Genomic DNA, 16,390 nt, shown 5'->3' with positions numbered 1-16,390 from the left:
CATGTTTTCAATCATAGCACAAAATTAGGAAGGAAAATGTAAAACATGCGAATTATATGCATAAGTGTGAGAATAATGGATAAAATCCACTCAATTCAATACAAAATAAACCATAAAATAGTGGTTTATCAATCTTCCACACTTAAACATTAGCATGTCCTCATGCTAAGCTCAAGAGAAGCTATAAAGGAGGTGAAGAGGAATGGTAGAATTTACGAAATACAACCTATCTATATGATTGCAACTAAATTCAAAATGCTTTTACCTACTTGGTTAAAAGTAAATCGAATTCTCCATGAACAAACATGACTGGATTCCACTAATTTAGATCTCAAAATAAAGTACAAGTAAACTTGCAAGAAGAAAGCTCGTGAAAGCTGGGAACAAAGAATCGAGCATCGAACCCTCACCGAAAGTGTATACACTCTAATCATTCTAGTGTTTATGGGTCGATTCTCTTGGTTCTCTACTAAGCTTGCTTTCTAAGACTTACTCTTCTCCTACCAATCAACAAAATTCAATGCATAAATACACACATCAAGAGGTCTTTTCAAGGGTTGTAATAGGGTTAGGGTCAAGGTAAGAATGTATTTGGTTAAGTGGACTAAAATCTGAATCCTTGATTAACCTAAACTTTCCACCTAACTTAAGACAATCCATGTAATCAGAATATAACATCCAACTACCCATTAACTATGTTTTGCCACATATTCATGCATCCCAATTTTGAGTACAGTACATATGCATTGCTGTCGCATTTACTTTGGGGCATTTTGTCCCCTTTTATTTTTGCTCTTTTTCTTTTCTTTTTCTCTTTTTTTTTATTCCTCTTTTCTTTTGTTTTTCTCAATGCATATAATTAAGGTATTGAATGCAAGAATATGTCCTTAACATTCTTTTCACATTTTCACAAAAAAGTCTAACATACTCAATTCTCAAACCAAATATTTCCAAACCTAACTTTCCCATACTTAAATCATGAGCACTCTCACTAGTCTAAGCTAACCAAGGACTCAAATTAAGGATATTATTATTTTTCGCTTAGAGTTAGTGATGAGCTAAAGTAAAGAATAAATGGGGTTAAAAAGGCTCAACATTAGTTTGCAAAGGATAATGAAAAGGTTAAGGCCATATGCGTATGTGAGCTATAGTGAACAAAGGCCTCAATCACATAAGTGCATGCATACATCAAACAATGGAAATATAGAATCAAGCAAGACAAAGATCACAATTTTAAAGAGGACAACACACACCAAAATAAAAAATTGGTTGATAAGGTGCAACCAATCAAATAGGTTCAAAATCTCAATGGTTTTGTGTCTTCGAGCTCTAAACCATGTTCCAAAATAAAATTCTTCAAGCAAGTTCAAAAAGTTTTAATTCAAATTAGTGAAATACACTAAAGCAGTGTCTTGAAAACGGATTTATTACTTCAACCAAGCAATACCTAAATGTAAGAAACTAACTACTCATGTAAGTTATCCTATCTAACAAAAGAAAATTAAAATATTGGTGTTGAGAGAGAGAATTGTTATCCGTGGAAGTCAGTATCGACCTCCCCACACTTAAAGAATGCACCGTCCTCGGTACATGCAAAGATGTGCAAGTGGACGGGTTACTACAACTGCGGAATTCCTTCAAAAGATTGTGCAGAGCGACTGGTTGTTTGCCCCATTTAGAAGTTTTCCGTTTTCCTTCTTGGTGGCCATCCTAAAAGAAGAGCAAAAGGAAGAAGAATAACCCACAAACAAAGATATGCAAACAAATAAAATATGGGTGGGTTAATGCCAATGAATAATGAGGTTCTCAACTACATGGTAGCTAATGCCAAGGCATTTTGGCCAGTTTCACTGACATTTTCTTTACTGTTTTAGGATAGTTTCATGCATTTTCTTAGGAAATAAGCAAGTTTTGGGTGGAATTTCACTTACATCTTGATTCAAGCATACATTGTGCACTTTACATGATTTCATGGGAATTTTGCATGAATTAGATGACAAATTGGATGATGCATGTCTCATGATGTGGATTAGAACTTTGATGCACTTTATTGCTTGATTTCAGGACAAAGGAAGCAAGAAAGAACCACGTTAGCAGCCACGTTAGTCTAACTAACGTGACCACTAACGTGGAATGGGAGCTAGCTTGCAACGTTAATGATAAAAGTAATCGCCAATAACGTCCTCGAAGCCATCATAGCCCACGTTAAGAGTCACGTTAACTAAGTTAACGTGAACTCTAACGTGGAAGAAAGAAAGTGGAGCCAACGTTAGTGACGCTCACCTTTGTCACTAACGTTGGACCAAGCTCATATTGACCACGTTAGCTTCCACGTTAACTTAGTAAACGTGGACTCTAACGTTGGGAAGCAAAAGAATGGCCAACATTAGTGACACTCACCATTGTCACTAACGTTGGACTAAGCCACCTTGAGCTACGTTAACTCCCACGTTAACTTAGTTAACGTGGAAGTTAACGTAGAGAAAGCAAACAATCGCCAACGTTAGTGACACTCACCTTTGTCACTAACGTTGGAATGAGTCACAATGAGCCACTATGAGCCACGTTAACTCCCACGTTGACTTAGTTAACGTGGAAGCTAACGTTGAGGATAGGATGATGAGCCAACGTTAGTGACACTCACCTTTGTCACTAACGTTGGAGATGGCTATCATTACCACGTTAGAAGCCACGTTAACTTAGTTAACGTGGACTCTAACGTGGGAAGTAGGGGCACCTTGGAACGTTAGTGACAAAGGTAAGTGTCACTAACGTTCTCAAAGGATTGGCAAGCCTATGTTAAGAGCCACGTTAACTAAGTTAACGTGGACTCTAACGTAGGGGGAAGGGAGGACTCTCAACGTTATTGGAAAAGGTGAGTCCCAATAACGTGTGCGAAGGACCAAGAGGCAACGTTAGTAGTCACGTTGGTGCCACTAACGTTGAAGTTAACGTGGATCATCCATGGGTTAGGAACGTTAGTGAAAAAGGTGATTGTCACTGACCTTCTCGAACCCACACTCTCACTTAACGTTAACGCCACTAACGTCCTGAGCTAAAGACCCTGCCTACTTCACACTTTCTCTCTGCAAGTAAAGCTAAGCCCACTGCGTAAGATAACTGCTTCAAACTCAAGATCCAAAGGCCCAGATCCAATACTTGAAGAATCAACTAAAAGATCAGAAGAGTAGTATATATAGGGGTAGTTTTGAATTAGAGAGGAGCTTTTTGGAGAGTTGGAAATTGGAGAACTACTCTCTGTATAATTTTACTTTCTCTGCACTTCTAGTTTTACTTTTCATAATGTGTTTTCCATCTTTGTTTTCAATTTCCAGAGCTATGAACAACTAAACCCCTTTCATTGGGTTAGGGAGCTCTGTTGTAATTTGATGGATCAATATTAGTTTTCATTATTCTTCTTCTATCTTTTCTCTTGATTTTACTAGAAAGCTTTCAATCTTCATCCAATTGGGTAGTTATCTTGGAAAAGAAGCTATTCATACTTGGATCTCTTCTGAACCTTGGAAGAGGAATGAAGAGATCATGCTAGAAATGCTTTCTCATGTTGGACCAAATTGGGGTTGGATGGATATGGTGACTATAATTCTACCAACACTTGATTTGGGAATGCATGTGGTATAATCAGTGACCATACTTCATCTCTTCTCATGAGCAATTGACCAAGGAATTGGCTATTGATCAAGATTTGAGAGATTGAATTACAAGGAATTGTAATTCGATCACTTAAGATTGCCATGGAGATCAATGAACGCATTGATTGAGGAAGAGATGAAAATGAACTTGATCCGGAGAATGCAACATCTCCTAAGCCCAATGAATTCCCCAATTCTGATCTTACCCATTCTCTTTAATTTCTGCAATTTACTTTTATGAGCATCTTCCCCATTCCCATTTACAATTCTGCAATTTACTTTCCGCCATTTAATTTCAGCTCTTTACTTCCAGCATTTACATTTTCTGCTATTTACTTTCCAGCCATTTAATTTCCTGCAACTCTCAAACCAAATTCTGCTTAGCTTAACTAGAACATTCTTCGAATTAAAGTTGCTTGACCAATCAATCCCTGTGGGATTCGACCTCACTCTATTGTGAGTTTTTACTTGACGACAATTTAGTATACTTGCCAAAGGAAAATTGTTGAGAGACAAGTTTCCGTGCATCAAGTTTATGGCGCCGTTGCCGGGGATTGATTTTGTATCAACAATGATTAAATTGGAGGATAACTAGATTGATCATTTTTCTTTTCTTTGATTTAAGTTCATTTGAGTAATTTACTTTCTGTTCAGTTATTATCTTCCCTTTCCCTTACCCATTTTCTTCGTTATTTACCATTCAGTTCACTAACACACTAACTGTTTGATATATTGCATCAATCACACTAACAATATTTCTAATAAGAAACACTTTCTGCATACGTTTCCTTGCTTGTGCCTTGTTGGGTGTATGACAGGGAGAAGAAGCGGGGCTTCAACTTCCTTTGATTCTGAACCAGAGAGGACCTTCTTTAGATTAAGGAGGGAAGCAAGAGGAAAGAGAGTAGTGGGTGCTGAGGAAGAAGAAGAGTACTTTGAACCAGACATGGAGAAGAATATGGAGAACCATCATGAAGAAGAGGCTTACAACCATGGCAGAGAAGGTCTAGCAAATCATGCTGGGCAAGAGAGAAGAGTTCTAGGCTCTTACATCAACCCAAACCCAGGAAACTGTGGGAGTAGCATCCAAAGGCCAACCATACATGCCAACAACTTTGAACTAAAGCCACAGCTCATCACCCTTGTTCAGAACAACTGTTCATTCGAAGGAGGCGTCCAAGAAGACCCCAATCAATATCTAACCACCTTCCTGAGGATATGTGATACTGTGAAGTCTAATGGTGTTCATCCTGACACCTATAGACTACTTCTGTTTCCCTTCTCACTCAAGGACAAGGCATCCAAATGGCTAGAGTCCTTTCCAAAGAAGAGTTTAGCAACCTGGGAAGATGTGGTGAATAAATTCCTGGCAAGATTGTATCCTCCTCAACGGATCAACAGGCTGAGAGCTGAGGTGCAAACCTTCAGGCAGCAAGATGGTGAGACTCTATATGAAGCATGGGAGAGGTTCAAGGACCTGACAAGAAGGTGCCCACCAGATATGTTCAATGAATGGGTGCAACTGCACATTTTCTATGAAGGCCTTTCTTATGAATCAAAGAAGGCAGTAGACCACTCATCCGGAGGATCTCTGAACAAGAAGAAGACCATCGAAGAGGCCATAGATGTCATTGAAACTGTAGCAGAGAATGACTACTTCTATGCTTTCGAAAGAGGCAACACTAGAGGAGTGATGGAGCTAAACAATGTAGATGCACTGCTGGCCCAAAACAAGCTCATTACCAAGTAATTAGCTGACCTCACCAAGAAGATGGAGAGGAACCAAGTAGCAGCAATCACCACCTTATCAACAACTCAAGAGGGAGTGAATGCAGAAGCAGAAAGTGAGCATGAACAAGCCAACTACATTGGAAACTCACCCAGTTAGAACCATGACCCATACTCCAAGACCTACAACCCTGGATGGAGGAATCACCCAAAATTTGGGTGGGGAAATCAACAAGATCAAGGCCAAGATCAGAGACGTCACAACCCCAACAACCATGCAGCTCACCAACATTCCACACAGAGATCATATCAACACCACCCTAACAACACCTCTTCACATCTATACCAAGGCCAAAATGGCCCTTCTCATCCCTCCACTCTCAACTCACCATCATCTGAAGATAGACTCTCTAGAATTGAGACCCTACTTGAGGGCATAAGCAAAGAGATTCAAGATAACAAGGTGTTCAAAGAGGAGGTGCGAGCCAGTATCAAGAACCAGGGAGACACCATCAAGATGCTGGAATTTCAAGTGGGATACTTATCTAAGAAGATTCCCAAACCTACTGATGGGTTCCCAAGTGACACAGAGAAAAATCCAAGAGGTGAAGCAAAGAAAGTCAGATGGGAAGATTGCAAGATGGTGACTATAAGTGATAAGGAGACTGAGGAAGAGCTGAACAACCCATCAGAACAACCTAAAGATACTTCAGTAGGAAAGCAGGGGGAGAATCATCAAGAAACCATAATTACACAGAAAGAGCTGACATAGAAGGAGCTGCTGAGACTCTATGCACCATTTCCCCAATTACTAAATGGCTGTGTGGAGAAGAGAATATACTCAAAGTTTCTTGACATATTTGCATCTCTCCATGTAAACATACCATTCATCAAGGCCCTCCAACAAATGCCCTCATACATCAAGTATATGAAGAAGCTGCTGACCAAGAAAAGCTCACTCAAGGGAGGACAAACCATAGTGATGAACAAGGAGTGCAGTGCTCTCATTCAACCAGAGTTGCCTAAAAAAAGGAAGGACCCAGGGAGTTTTTACATCCCCTGTGCCATAGGAGAAACAATGTTTGATAAAGGACTCTGTGATTTGGGAGCAAGCATCAACTTAATGCCTTTATCCCTTATGAAGAGGCTGCAGATCAATGAGATAATGCCCACAGATGTAGTCATCAGGTTGGCTGACAAAACTCAAAAACAAGCAGTGGGAGTAGTTGAAAATGTGCTGGTGAAAGTTGGAAAATACTTCCTGCCCACAGACTTTGTCATCTTGGACATGGAAGAGAGTCACCTCCACCCAATCATATTGGGAAGACCATTCCAAGCTACAGCCCGAGCACTTATAGATGTGGAGCGAGGGGAGCTAATTTTGAGGATCCATGACGAACAACTCACCTTCAATGTTTTCAACCTTTCACAAGAAATAGATCAAGAGAACAAAGAACCAAGCAAAGATCACAGTGAGATACTGAAGGAAGAAGCAAGCACTGAAGCACAACCAGCCCATCTGGGAATCCCCTTGGTTGAAGAACAAGACAATCAGCAGCTGTCACAGCTCAAGGAAAATAAGGAGGGACCTAAACCACCAGAGTCATATGAGACCAGCAACAAAATTTCCTTAGAAGAGGAGGTCACAAAGAGCAAGGCGACATCAAAAGGGACAAAGAAGAAGGCACCAAGGAGGTGGAGGAACAAGAAGATCCCTACAGAGGACTTTTCTCCAGGGGATAAAGTGATCTCAGCCTACTTCCCAGATATTTCACCTCATCTCCCCACTATCCCATCTCAGTTACCTAAGGTCTTCACCATCAACAGAGTTCTTTCCTTAGAACATGTGGAGATCCTTGATGAAACCAATGGAGATAGATTTACTGCAAGGGGGAAGACTTGAAGCACTACCAACCACCCTGATAAAGGCAGAACGTCAAGCTAGTGACGCTAAAGAAGCGCTTCATGGGAGGCAACCCATGTTTTACATGCTTTTAAAAAAAATAGTTAATAAATCAAGTTTCATGAAGTTCAAATCAACTTGATATGCACTTGAATGAATCATTGTGTGCAACATATAGTGAGGAACAAGTTTGGTGTTCAAGGCACACTAAGAGATCATGAATGTAACCCACATCATGTCACCCTTAGGGGCCTTGAACAAGTCTTTTACACCACATGGCACCAAACTAAGTTTGGTATTGCCAATGTTGCATACATGGATATTCAGTTAATCAGTTGGTTGGCATTCATGAATACTACTTAGTTAGTTATAAACAAAAACTAAAAAAAAGTGGTAGTTGTTCCCATTTTTATTTTGCTGCCACTATCCACACAATTAATAATTACACTTTTTCTTGTTTCGTAGGAAAATTGATGGACAATTGAAAGGAAGATTCGGCCACCACAAAAGGGGAGTATTTCACACGTGTCTCAAGGGGGAATGCATTGGGAATGGTTGCCATGCAACATTGGAAGAAGAACAAGCTTAGAAACTGAACCAATCCATTCATAAAGTTGGTGATCCTTGTGCTCACCCCATGCAAAACCCCAACCGTCCATCAAACAATTACCCCATCAATCCACACCTTTCATTCCCTCATCACTTCCCTATATAAGTGATTTTAGTCTGTACCTCTTCCACATTCGAAATTCCCATCCTTTATACGCCACATTCTAACAACCATTTCTTCAAACCTCTCATTCTCAAAATCTAACACCTTCACATAGGCAAAATCACTGATGGCATCATCAAGCTTTAAAAGAAGAAAGGGAAAGGAGCCTGTGGAGTAACGCCCTTTCGATGAAAAGAAATTTAGAACCCTTCACTATGCGTTGCAGTATGGGTGGATGGTTGATAAAGAGATCATATATGAGCTAGGATTTCAAGTCAGAAAGACTGAGTGCCCTGAAATCATAAAGAAGGTGGAAAAGAGAAGATGGAAGCTCTTCACTGATCCAGTCACCAGGATAAATGCAAATCTTGTAAGAGAGTTTTATGCAAATGCTGTCCGATATGATAAGGCAGATGAGTCTTACACAAGTTTTGTAAGAGGAAAGACCGTGGATTTCAGCCCCATGAGCATCATGAGGGCATTAAAGTTACGGTCTATACTATTTGAGGAAGAGAGCTATCATTCAAGAATTGATAACAGCCCCAATTATGACCAGATTGTGCAAGATATATGTGTACCAGGTGTTGACTAGGTGCGAGATTCCGAAAGGAAACCCAAGTTCATTAAGAGAGGGGACCTCACTCCCGAAGCAAAGGGGTGGTTCGAAATTGTAAGGAGATCCATCCTCCCAGCCGGGAACAACTCAGAGGTGAATCTCAAGAGAGCCACAATGGTGCACTGTATACTCAAAGGAGGAGAGATCAAGGTTCATGAACTCATAGCCCAAGGCATCAGGAAGAGGGCTGAGAATAGCGATTCTAGAGGAAAGTTAGGCTACCCCAACACTATTTTTCGACTATGCGATAGGGCTGGGGTGGTGTTTGAAGACGAAGACCCCGAGTGGATAAAAGAAGACATTCCAATTACGGTCCGACGGATGAATGCTGTTGCATCTCCCCTACCTCAACGGAAGCCTAGGAAGAGGCCAGCCCATCAAGTAGTAGAAGGACAAGACCTAGAAGACAAGCCCCAGCCACCTTGAACATGCACCAATTACAAGAAGCTATTAATGGCTTATCTAGGCAATATTGGAAAAATAAGAGGCACAGAAGGAGCTCCAGCTACAAATGATGAACCGCCAAGAAGAATCATTTTCTAGATGGACGAATCAACAAGGGGAGTGGCAGAAGCAAATGATGGAGCAGCAATTGGAACAAGGAAAACAATGGGGTGAATCTTTCCACAGGATAGAACAAAGGCAAAATGAACAACAAGAATCTGTCCAGAAGCTAATCAAACATCCAAGCACATCAAGGTGCACACATACATGAGATGCATCGAAAACAAATAGAACAAACAGAACTCTTTGACGAGCACAGGGTATTCTCTGAAGGGGTTTACATGAGTGAAAGTGGAAATCATGTAAACATGCTAGCAAGGCTTGGATACTTAGTTGGACAGCTACCTAATGTACATCCGGGAATCACAAAATATGACGAAGTGAAGGATGAGTTAGCACGAGAAGAAAGAGTAAGGGTTGAGAAGAGTCATGAATCAGTAAAGAAGGCACTTGAAGACTGGAAAAGAGCCAGACTAGCACGGATGCAAGGAAGCACAAGTAGACACAAAGAGGACAAACAAGAAGGAGAGCAGGGGCAACCCCATGAGTAAAAGGTGGTGGAGTTCCCTCATTATCCCATCTTTTTCAAGTTTTAAATAAGAAAAATCATGTATGAAATAGAACATGCTTCCATGGTAGTTTAGGATTTTCAATTCTGTTTTTAGTATTCTCATTGCTTAGGTCTGTGATTGCTAGTCAAATTGCCTATTTTCAATTCCATCCTGCTTATTATGTTGCTTGCCTCCTTTTTAATCAAATAAAAAGAGAATGTGTGTTATCAAAGACCAGAGTGGAATTCATATTGTGGAATAAGTTCCTAGATTTGTGGTGCGGTAATAGATTAGCTAAGTTGGTTCACCAACAAGGTGGGAAGGCAACTATCGGTCCTGAATCATATGCTTGAAACACACCCCATGAGACTAGCTGAATAACAAGATCCCAATAAGAAAAGGAAAAGAAAAATGAAAGTTAAGAATAAAAGAAAAAGAGTAAGAAATAAGGCTAGGCACCAAGGGTTTGAATCTTGAGGGAAGTGTCTGTGGTGTTCCTGTGTAAGGGATTTGCTTGGATGAATAAGCTCTTAGGGGTGCCTTATCACTTGGTAACTTGGGTTAACTAACTCGGGATTATCAGCTGAAAGTCCACTATCAAGAGTAACCCTTGCTACAGAACACTTAGTAACCCAAAGAGGTGCTGGACACCAAGGTCTCAAGAAAGAAAATAAACAAACCATGTGCCTGTGGTGTGTATGTATGGGGGAAAGAGACTTGAGGGAGTAAGTCCTTAGGGGTGTCTTAACACCTAGCACCTTGAACCAACTGGTTCGGGAGTGCTGGCTGAAAGCTTATCTTAAAGAGTCGCCCCCTTACAGAGCATCTAGTCTAAGAACTCAAATAAGCCCTAAAATGACAAAAAGGATCAGAGAATAAGAGTCTCATAGGGTGCAGTCAAGTGAGAATTCCAGGACATGATAAAGGTCTGAAAGCCAGTGAAGGAATGAACCTAAGTTGCTATGCATGAAACCACAATAAAACCAAGGACATAACTTCCACAATAATGACTCACTTCTCTTGGCATTTCATTCATCATTCTCTTGTTCCAGTACTTGCTTAGGGACAAGCAAGCTTTAAGTTTGGTGTTGTGATACCAGGGCATTTTGGCCAGTTTCACCTACCTTTTCTTTACTGTTTTAGGGTAGTTTCATGCATTTTCTTAGGAAATAAGCAAGTTTTGGGTGGAATTTCACTTACATCTTGATTCAAGCATACATTGTGCACTTTACATGATTTCATGGGAATTTTGCATGAATTAGATGAAAAATTGGATGATGCATGTCTCATGATATGGATTAGAACTTTGATGCACTTTATTGCTTGATTTCAGGACAAAGGAAGCAAGAAAGAACCACGTTAGCAGCCACGTTAGTCTAACTAACGTGACCACTAACGTGGAATGGGAGTTAGCTTGCAACGTTAATGAGAAAAGTAATCGCCAATAACGTCCTCGAAGCCATCATAGCCCACGTTAAGAGTCACGTTAACTAAGTTAACGTGAACTCTAACATGGAAGAAAGAAAGTGGAGCCAACGTTAGTGACACTCACCTTTGTCACTAACGTTAGACCAAGCTCATATTGGCCACGTTAGCTTCCACGTTAACTTAGTTAACGTGGACTCTAACGTTGGAAAGCAAAAGAATGGCCAACGTTAGTGACACTCACCATTGTCACTAACGTTGGACTAAGCCACCTTGAGCTACGTTAACTCCCACGTTAACTTAGTTAACGTGGAAGTTAACGTAGAGAAAGCAAACAATCACCAACGTTAGTGACACTCACCTTTGTCACTAACGTTGGAATGAGTCACAATGAGCCACTATGAGCCACGTTAACTCCCACGTTAACTTAGTTAACGTGGAAGCTAACGTTGAGGATAGGATGATGAGCTAACGTTAGTGACACTCACCTTTGTCACTAACGTTGGAGATGGCTATCATTACCACGTTAGAAGCCACGTTAACTTAGTTAACGTGGACTCTAACGTGGGAAGTAGGGGCACCTTGGAACGTTAGTGACAAAGGTAAGTGTCACTAACATTCTCGAAGGATTGGCAAGCCTACGTTAAGAGCCACGTTAACTAAGTTAACGTGGACTCTAACGTAGGGGGAAGGGAGAACTCTCAACGTTATTGGAAAAGGTGAGTCCCAATAACGTGTGCGAAGGACCAAGAGGCAACGTTAGTGGTCACGTTGGTGCCACTAACGTTGAAGTTAACGTGGATCATCCATGGGTTAGGAACGTTAGTGAAAAAGGTGATTGTCACTAACGTTCTCGAACCCACACTCTCACTTAACGTTAACGCCACTAACGTCCTGAGCTAAAGACCCTGCCTACTTCACACTTTTTCTCTGCAAGTAAAGCTAAGCCTACTGCGGAAGATAACTGCTTCAAACTCAAGATCCAAAGGCCCAGATCCAAGACTTGAAGAATCAACTAGAAGATCAGAAGAGTAGTATATATAGGTGTAGTTTTGAATTAGAGAGGAGCTTTTTGGGGAGTTGGAAATTGGAGAACTACTCTCTGTATAATTTTACTTTCTCTGTACTTCTAGTTTTACTTTTCATAATGTGTTTTCCATCTTTGTTTTCAATTTCCAGAGCTATGAACAACTAAACCCCTTTCATTGGGTTAGGGAGCTATGTTGTAATTTGATGGATCAATATTAGTTTTCATTATTCTTCTTCTATCTTTTCTCTTGATTTTACTAGAAAGCTTTCAATCTTCATCCAATTGGGTAGTTATCTTGGAAAAGAAGCTATTCATACTTGGATCTCTTCTGAACCTTGGAAGAGGAATGAAGAGATCATGCTAGAAATGCTTTCTCATGTTGGACCAAATTGGGGTTGGATGGATATGGTGACTATAATTCTACCAACACTTGATTTGGGAATGCATGTGGTATAATCAGTGACCATACTTCATCTCTTCTCATGAGTAATTGACCAAAGAATTGGCTATTGATCAAGATTTGAGAGATTTGATCCGGAGAATGCAACATCTCCTAAGCCCAATGAATTCCCCAATTCTGATCTTACCCATTCTCTTTAATTTCTGCAATTTACTTTTATGAGCATCTTCCCCATTCCCATTTACAAGTCTGCAATTTACTTTCCGCCATTTAATTTCAGCTTTTTACTTCCAGCATTTACATTTTCCGCTATTTACTTTCCAGCCATTTAATTTCCTGCAACTCTCAAACCAAATTCTGCTTAGCTCAACTAGAACATTCTTCCAATTAAAGTTGTTTGACCAGTCAATCCCTGTGGGATTCGACCTCACTCTATTGTGAGTTTTTACTTGACGACAATTCGGTATACTTGCCGAAGCAAAATTGTTGAGAGACAAGTTTCCGTGCATCAGTAGCTACAACATGCAAGTGAGAAAATAATATAAGCAAATGGCATATCAATAGTGCAGGAATTGCAACAATGAGGGAGAGAGAGTGGGTCATGAAAGACAATATAAGTTCGTATCAATGCGAAAGGAATACAAGTGTCATAAAAGGTTAGCATTGCCCTATAAATAATATCACCCAACAATAGAAAACAAGTCACGAAGTACCAAAACAATGGAAGAAATATGCAATAGTTGAGGGATAAAATTCAACACCAATGGAAAAATAGCGAACTTAGAAAAGAAAATAAAAACATGCACAAAGTTAAAATGCGAAGAATGAAAATATGCCAATGCAATAAGTAAAAGAGAATGAAAGAGAATAAGGATGAGAAGTTAAAGAAATAAAGATGAAGAAAGTAAGGAAGGAAGAAGAAAAGGAATAAGAAAGAAGGGGAAAGGAATAAGAAAGGAGAGAAGAAAGAAAAAGAAAGGAAAAGAGGACGCGACGCGTAAGCGTCATCCACATGCACGCGTGGGTTGCAGGTTGAGGAGTCGACGCGTACGCGTCAGTCACGCGTACGCGTGGAGGTGAATTGTGCTCCTCACACAACACTCGCACAATTCCCACACAATTCTCGGGTTTTAGTACTGGACCATCAAAATTTTGGCGTCGACGTGCACGCATCGTCCACGCCTACGCGTGGATGGCCAAAATCGCAAATGACGTGTCTGCGTCACCGATGCGCACGCGTGGGTTGGGCTGTGCACCTGGCACCCCACCAACGCGGTCCTGGCACAACTTACTGTCCAGGCCGCACCGTCGCGCCGTTCCAGCACGGTTTGGGCTCGAACCAAATTCGGGCGTTGACGCGTATGCGTCAGGCACGCGCACGCGTGACACCCTCTTTTTTATATATAAGAAACTAACAAGCTATAAGAGTAATGCCAACCATTATTAAACAAGAAAACCATAACTTAAACTAAATAAACCTAACTAAAAATAAAAATGCAACTTATTACCAATATAAACAAAAAGGGAAAATAGGAAGAATTTACCATGGTGGGGTGTCTCCCACCTATCACTTTTAGTTAAAGTCCTTAAGTTAGACATTTGGTGAGCTCCTTGTCATGGTGGCTTGTGATTGAACTCATCTTGAAACTTCCACCAATGCTTGGACTTCCAATAAGCTCCAACATTTCCAAGTGAATTCACCAAGCCTTGATGAAGTTCTTCACAAGCTTTAAGCTCCCAAAGTTGATCCTCTTGTATACCGGGATCCCAAATCTTATTTCTACATCCGTCTTTAACTGGATCATCATTGTTCCAACCAGGTGGCAATCAATCCAAATTCTCAATGCAGTACCAAAATCTTCTCTTGGATCCAACCAATTGATCACTAGTCCAACCCTTGCATCTAGCTCTTGAAATCTCAACATTGACGAGTCTTGATTTAAAACTCCAACCACTAAACATCCTTCTCTTACGCTTCATTTCACAAAGCCTCCTAAGTTGGCCATCTGTTTTAAGCATACCATACTCAAGTGGGACAATAAAGCTAAGAAAGATAAGTTTTACCCACTCAAATGAAGGAGTAGACAGCAACTTAGGTAGAGAAGTCTCCAATGATCTTGACAAAGCATATTCAACTCCCGTCCAACCTTGCTGAAGGACTTCCACCTTTTGAAAAGATTCATCACTTTCAAGCTCTTCCCCACTGAATTCATCCAACTCTTCTCCGTCACTCAAATCATAAATATGAGGTTGAGAGAAATCTACCTCAACATTGCTTTCAATGTCATCGGGAGATGGCTCTTCTAACTCAAAGGGTTCACTTGTGGATGCAAATTCATTACTAGAATGGCTTGATTCATGATCATCATCACCAAGGGAACTTGCCTCTTGATCTATCCCGTCCAATTCTTCATAGGGAACATGCCTTGGAGGTTGTGCACTATCCTCCTCAACATCAATTTTAAGCTTCTTGGAGGAATACTCTACAACTCTAGATTCCCATGGAGGTTTACCATCTCCTAAGTCTTCAACCACTTCTTTCTCTTCAACAATTACAGCTTCCTCCAATTGTTCCAATACAAAGTCACATTCCTCACTTTCCACCGGAGTTCCTAGTCTCTCCTTCATGCTACGTTCTTCATTAGATTCTCCACATGGGGCCATGGAAGTTCCTTGACTGTCCAACCATTGGGAAGCGAATCAACTTACTAACTCGGTCAAGGCAGCTACAAATTCTAGTGTCGCCCTTTTCATCTCGCTTTGCCCTTGAAGTAGTGAAGCGATAGAATCATCTATTGGGGCTTGGGATGGATAGGAGGGTTTATTATATGGGAGAAAGGGTTCATGATAGGAAGGTGGTTCATCTTGATAAGGGTATGGAGATGGTGTATATTATGGTGGTATATGTGAGAATGGCGGTTCATAGGAGTAATTGTGTTAGAATATGGGTAGTTCTATGTATGGCTCATATGGTGGTTGGTATGGTGGATGAGGGTTAGGGTCATATGAAAACGTTTGGTGTTGTGGGGCTTGTGAGTATGGTGGTTCAAAGCTATGTCAAAGAGAGGGTTCATAGGTATATGGTGGTGGTTGTTGATTGTCACGAAGAGGTCCACCATAACCATTGTCTTGGTATGCATCATGGAATGGTTGTTGCTCATAGTACATTGGAGGAGGTTGTTGGCAAGAGGGTTGATCAAATCCTTGTGGCTCCTCCCATCTTTGATTGTCCCATCCTTGATGCATGTTCTCATTGTAGCTTCCATTCCCTACAACATAATTGTAACCAAACTCATAGTCAAAGGGGTGAGAATTCATGGTAACAAAAGAAAATAAAAATAAAAACTAATAAGAAATAATGAAAATAAACTCCTAAAACTATAAACAACTAACAAAGAAACAAAAAGGCAAACATATTCACAATACTCACAATAACCAATAATAATGCACACATTTGCAATTCCCCAGCAACGGTGCCAAAAACTTGATGGAGGAAAAATGTCGGTAAAGATTTTCACAAAAATATCGTATTGCAAGTATAGTTCTAAAACGACAATTAACCCTCAATCAATGTTTAGATTGTTTGTCACAAATACAAACCCAATAAAATTAACCGAAGTATTCAAACCTCGGGTCGTCTCTCAAGGAATTGCAGGGAAGTGTATTTATTATTGGTTATAAAAAAAATATTTTTGGGTTTTGTAATAAGAAAGAAGAAAGTAAAATGGCGAGAAAATAAACTAATAACTGAGAAGGCTCTTAGCAAGGATTGAGAATTAGAAGTCTTGTCCTTATTATCATCATCAATTGTGATGGTAAGTGTGAATTGCCTTCACTTAGTTAACCTCTAACCAATGGAGGAAGGTCA

General features: G+C 40.4%; 1 non-coding gene across 1 annotated transcript; it reads right to left on the bottom strand.

The window, feature by feature from the left end:
* Positions 1 to 5,052: 5,052 nt before the first annotated feature.
* Positions 5,053 to 5,159, bottom strand: LOC148581180 (small nucleolar RNA R71). Its single transcript, XR_015896252.1, has one exon. It is a non-coding gene; the product is annotated as a small nucleolar RNA R71 (small nucleolar RNA).
* Between the last annotated feature and the right edge of the window lie 11,231 nt (positions 5,160 to 16,390).

The sequence above is a fragment of the Arachis ipaensis genome, chromosome B10 (assembly GCF_059453495.1).
Source record: "Arachis ipaensis isolate K30076 ecotype BB chromosome B10, ASM5945349v1, whole genome shotgun sequence".
Classification (NCBI taxonomy): Eukaryota; Viridiplantae; Streptophyta; class Magnoliopsida; order Fabales; family Fabaceae; genus Arachis; species Arachis ipaensis.
Note: the sequence above shows the minus strand (reverse complement) of the source record. Positions and strands in the feature narration are given on the sequence as shown.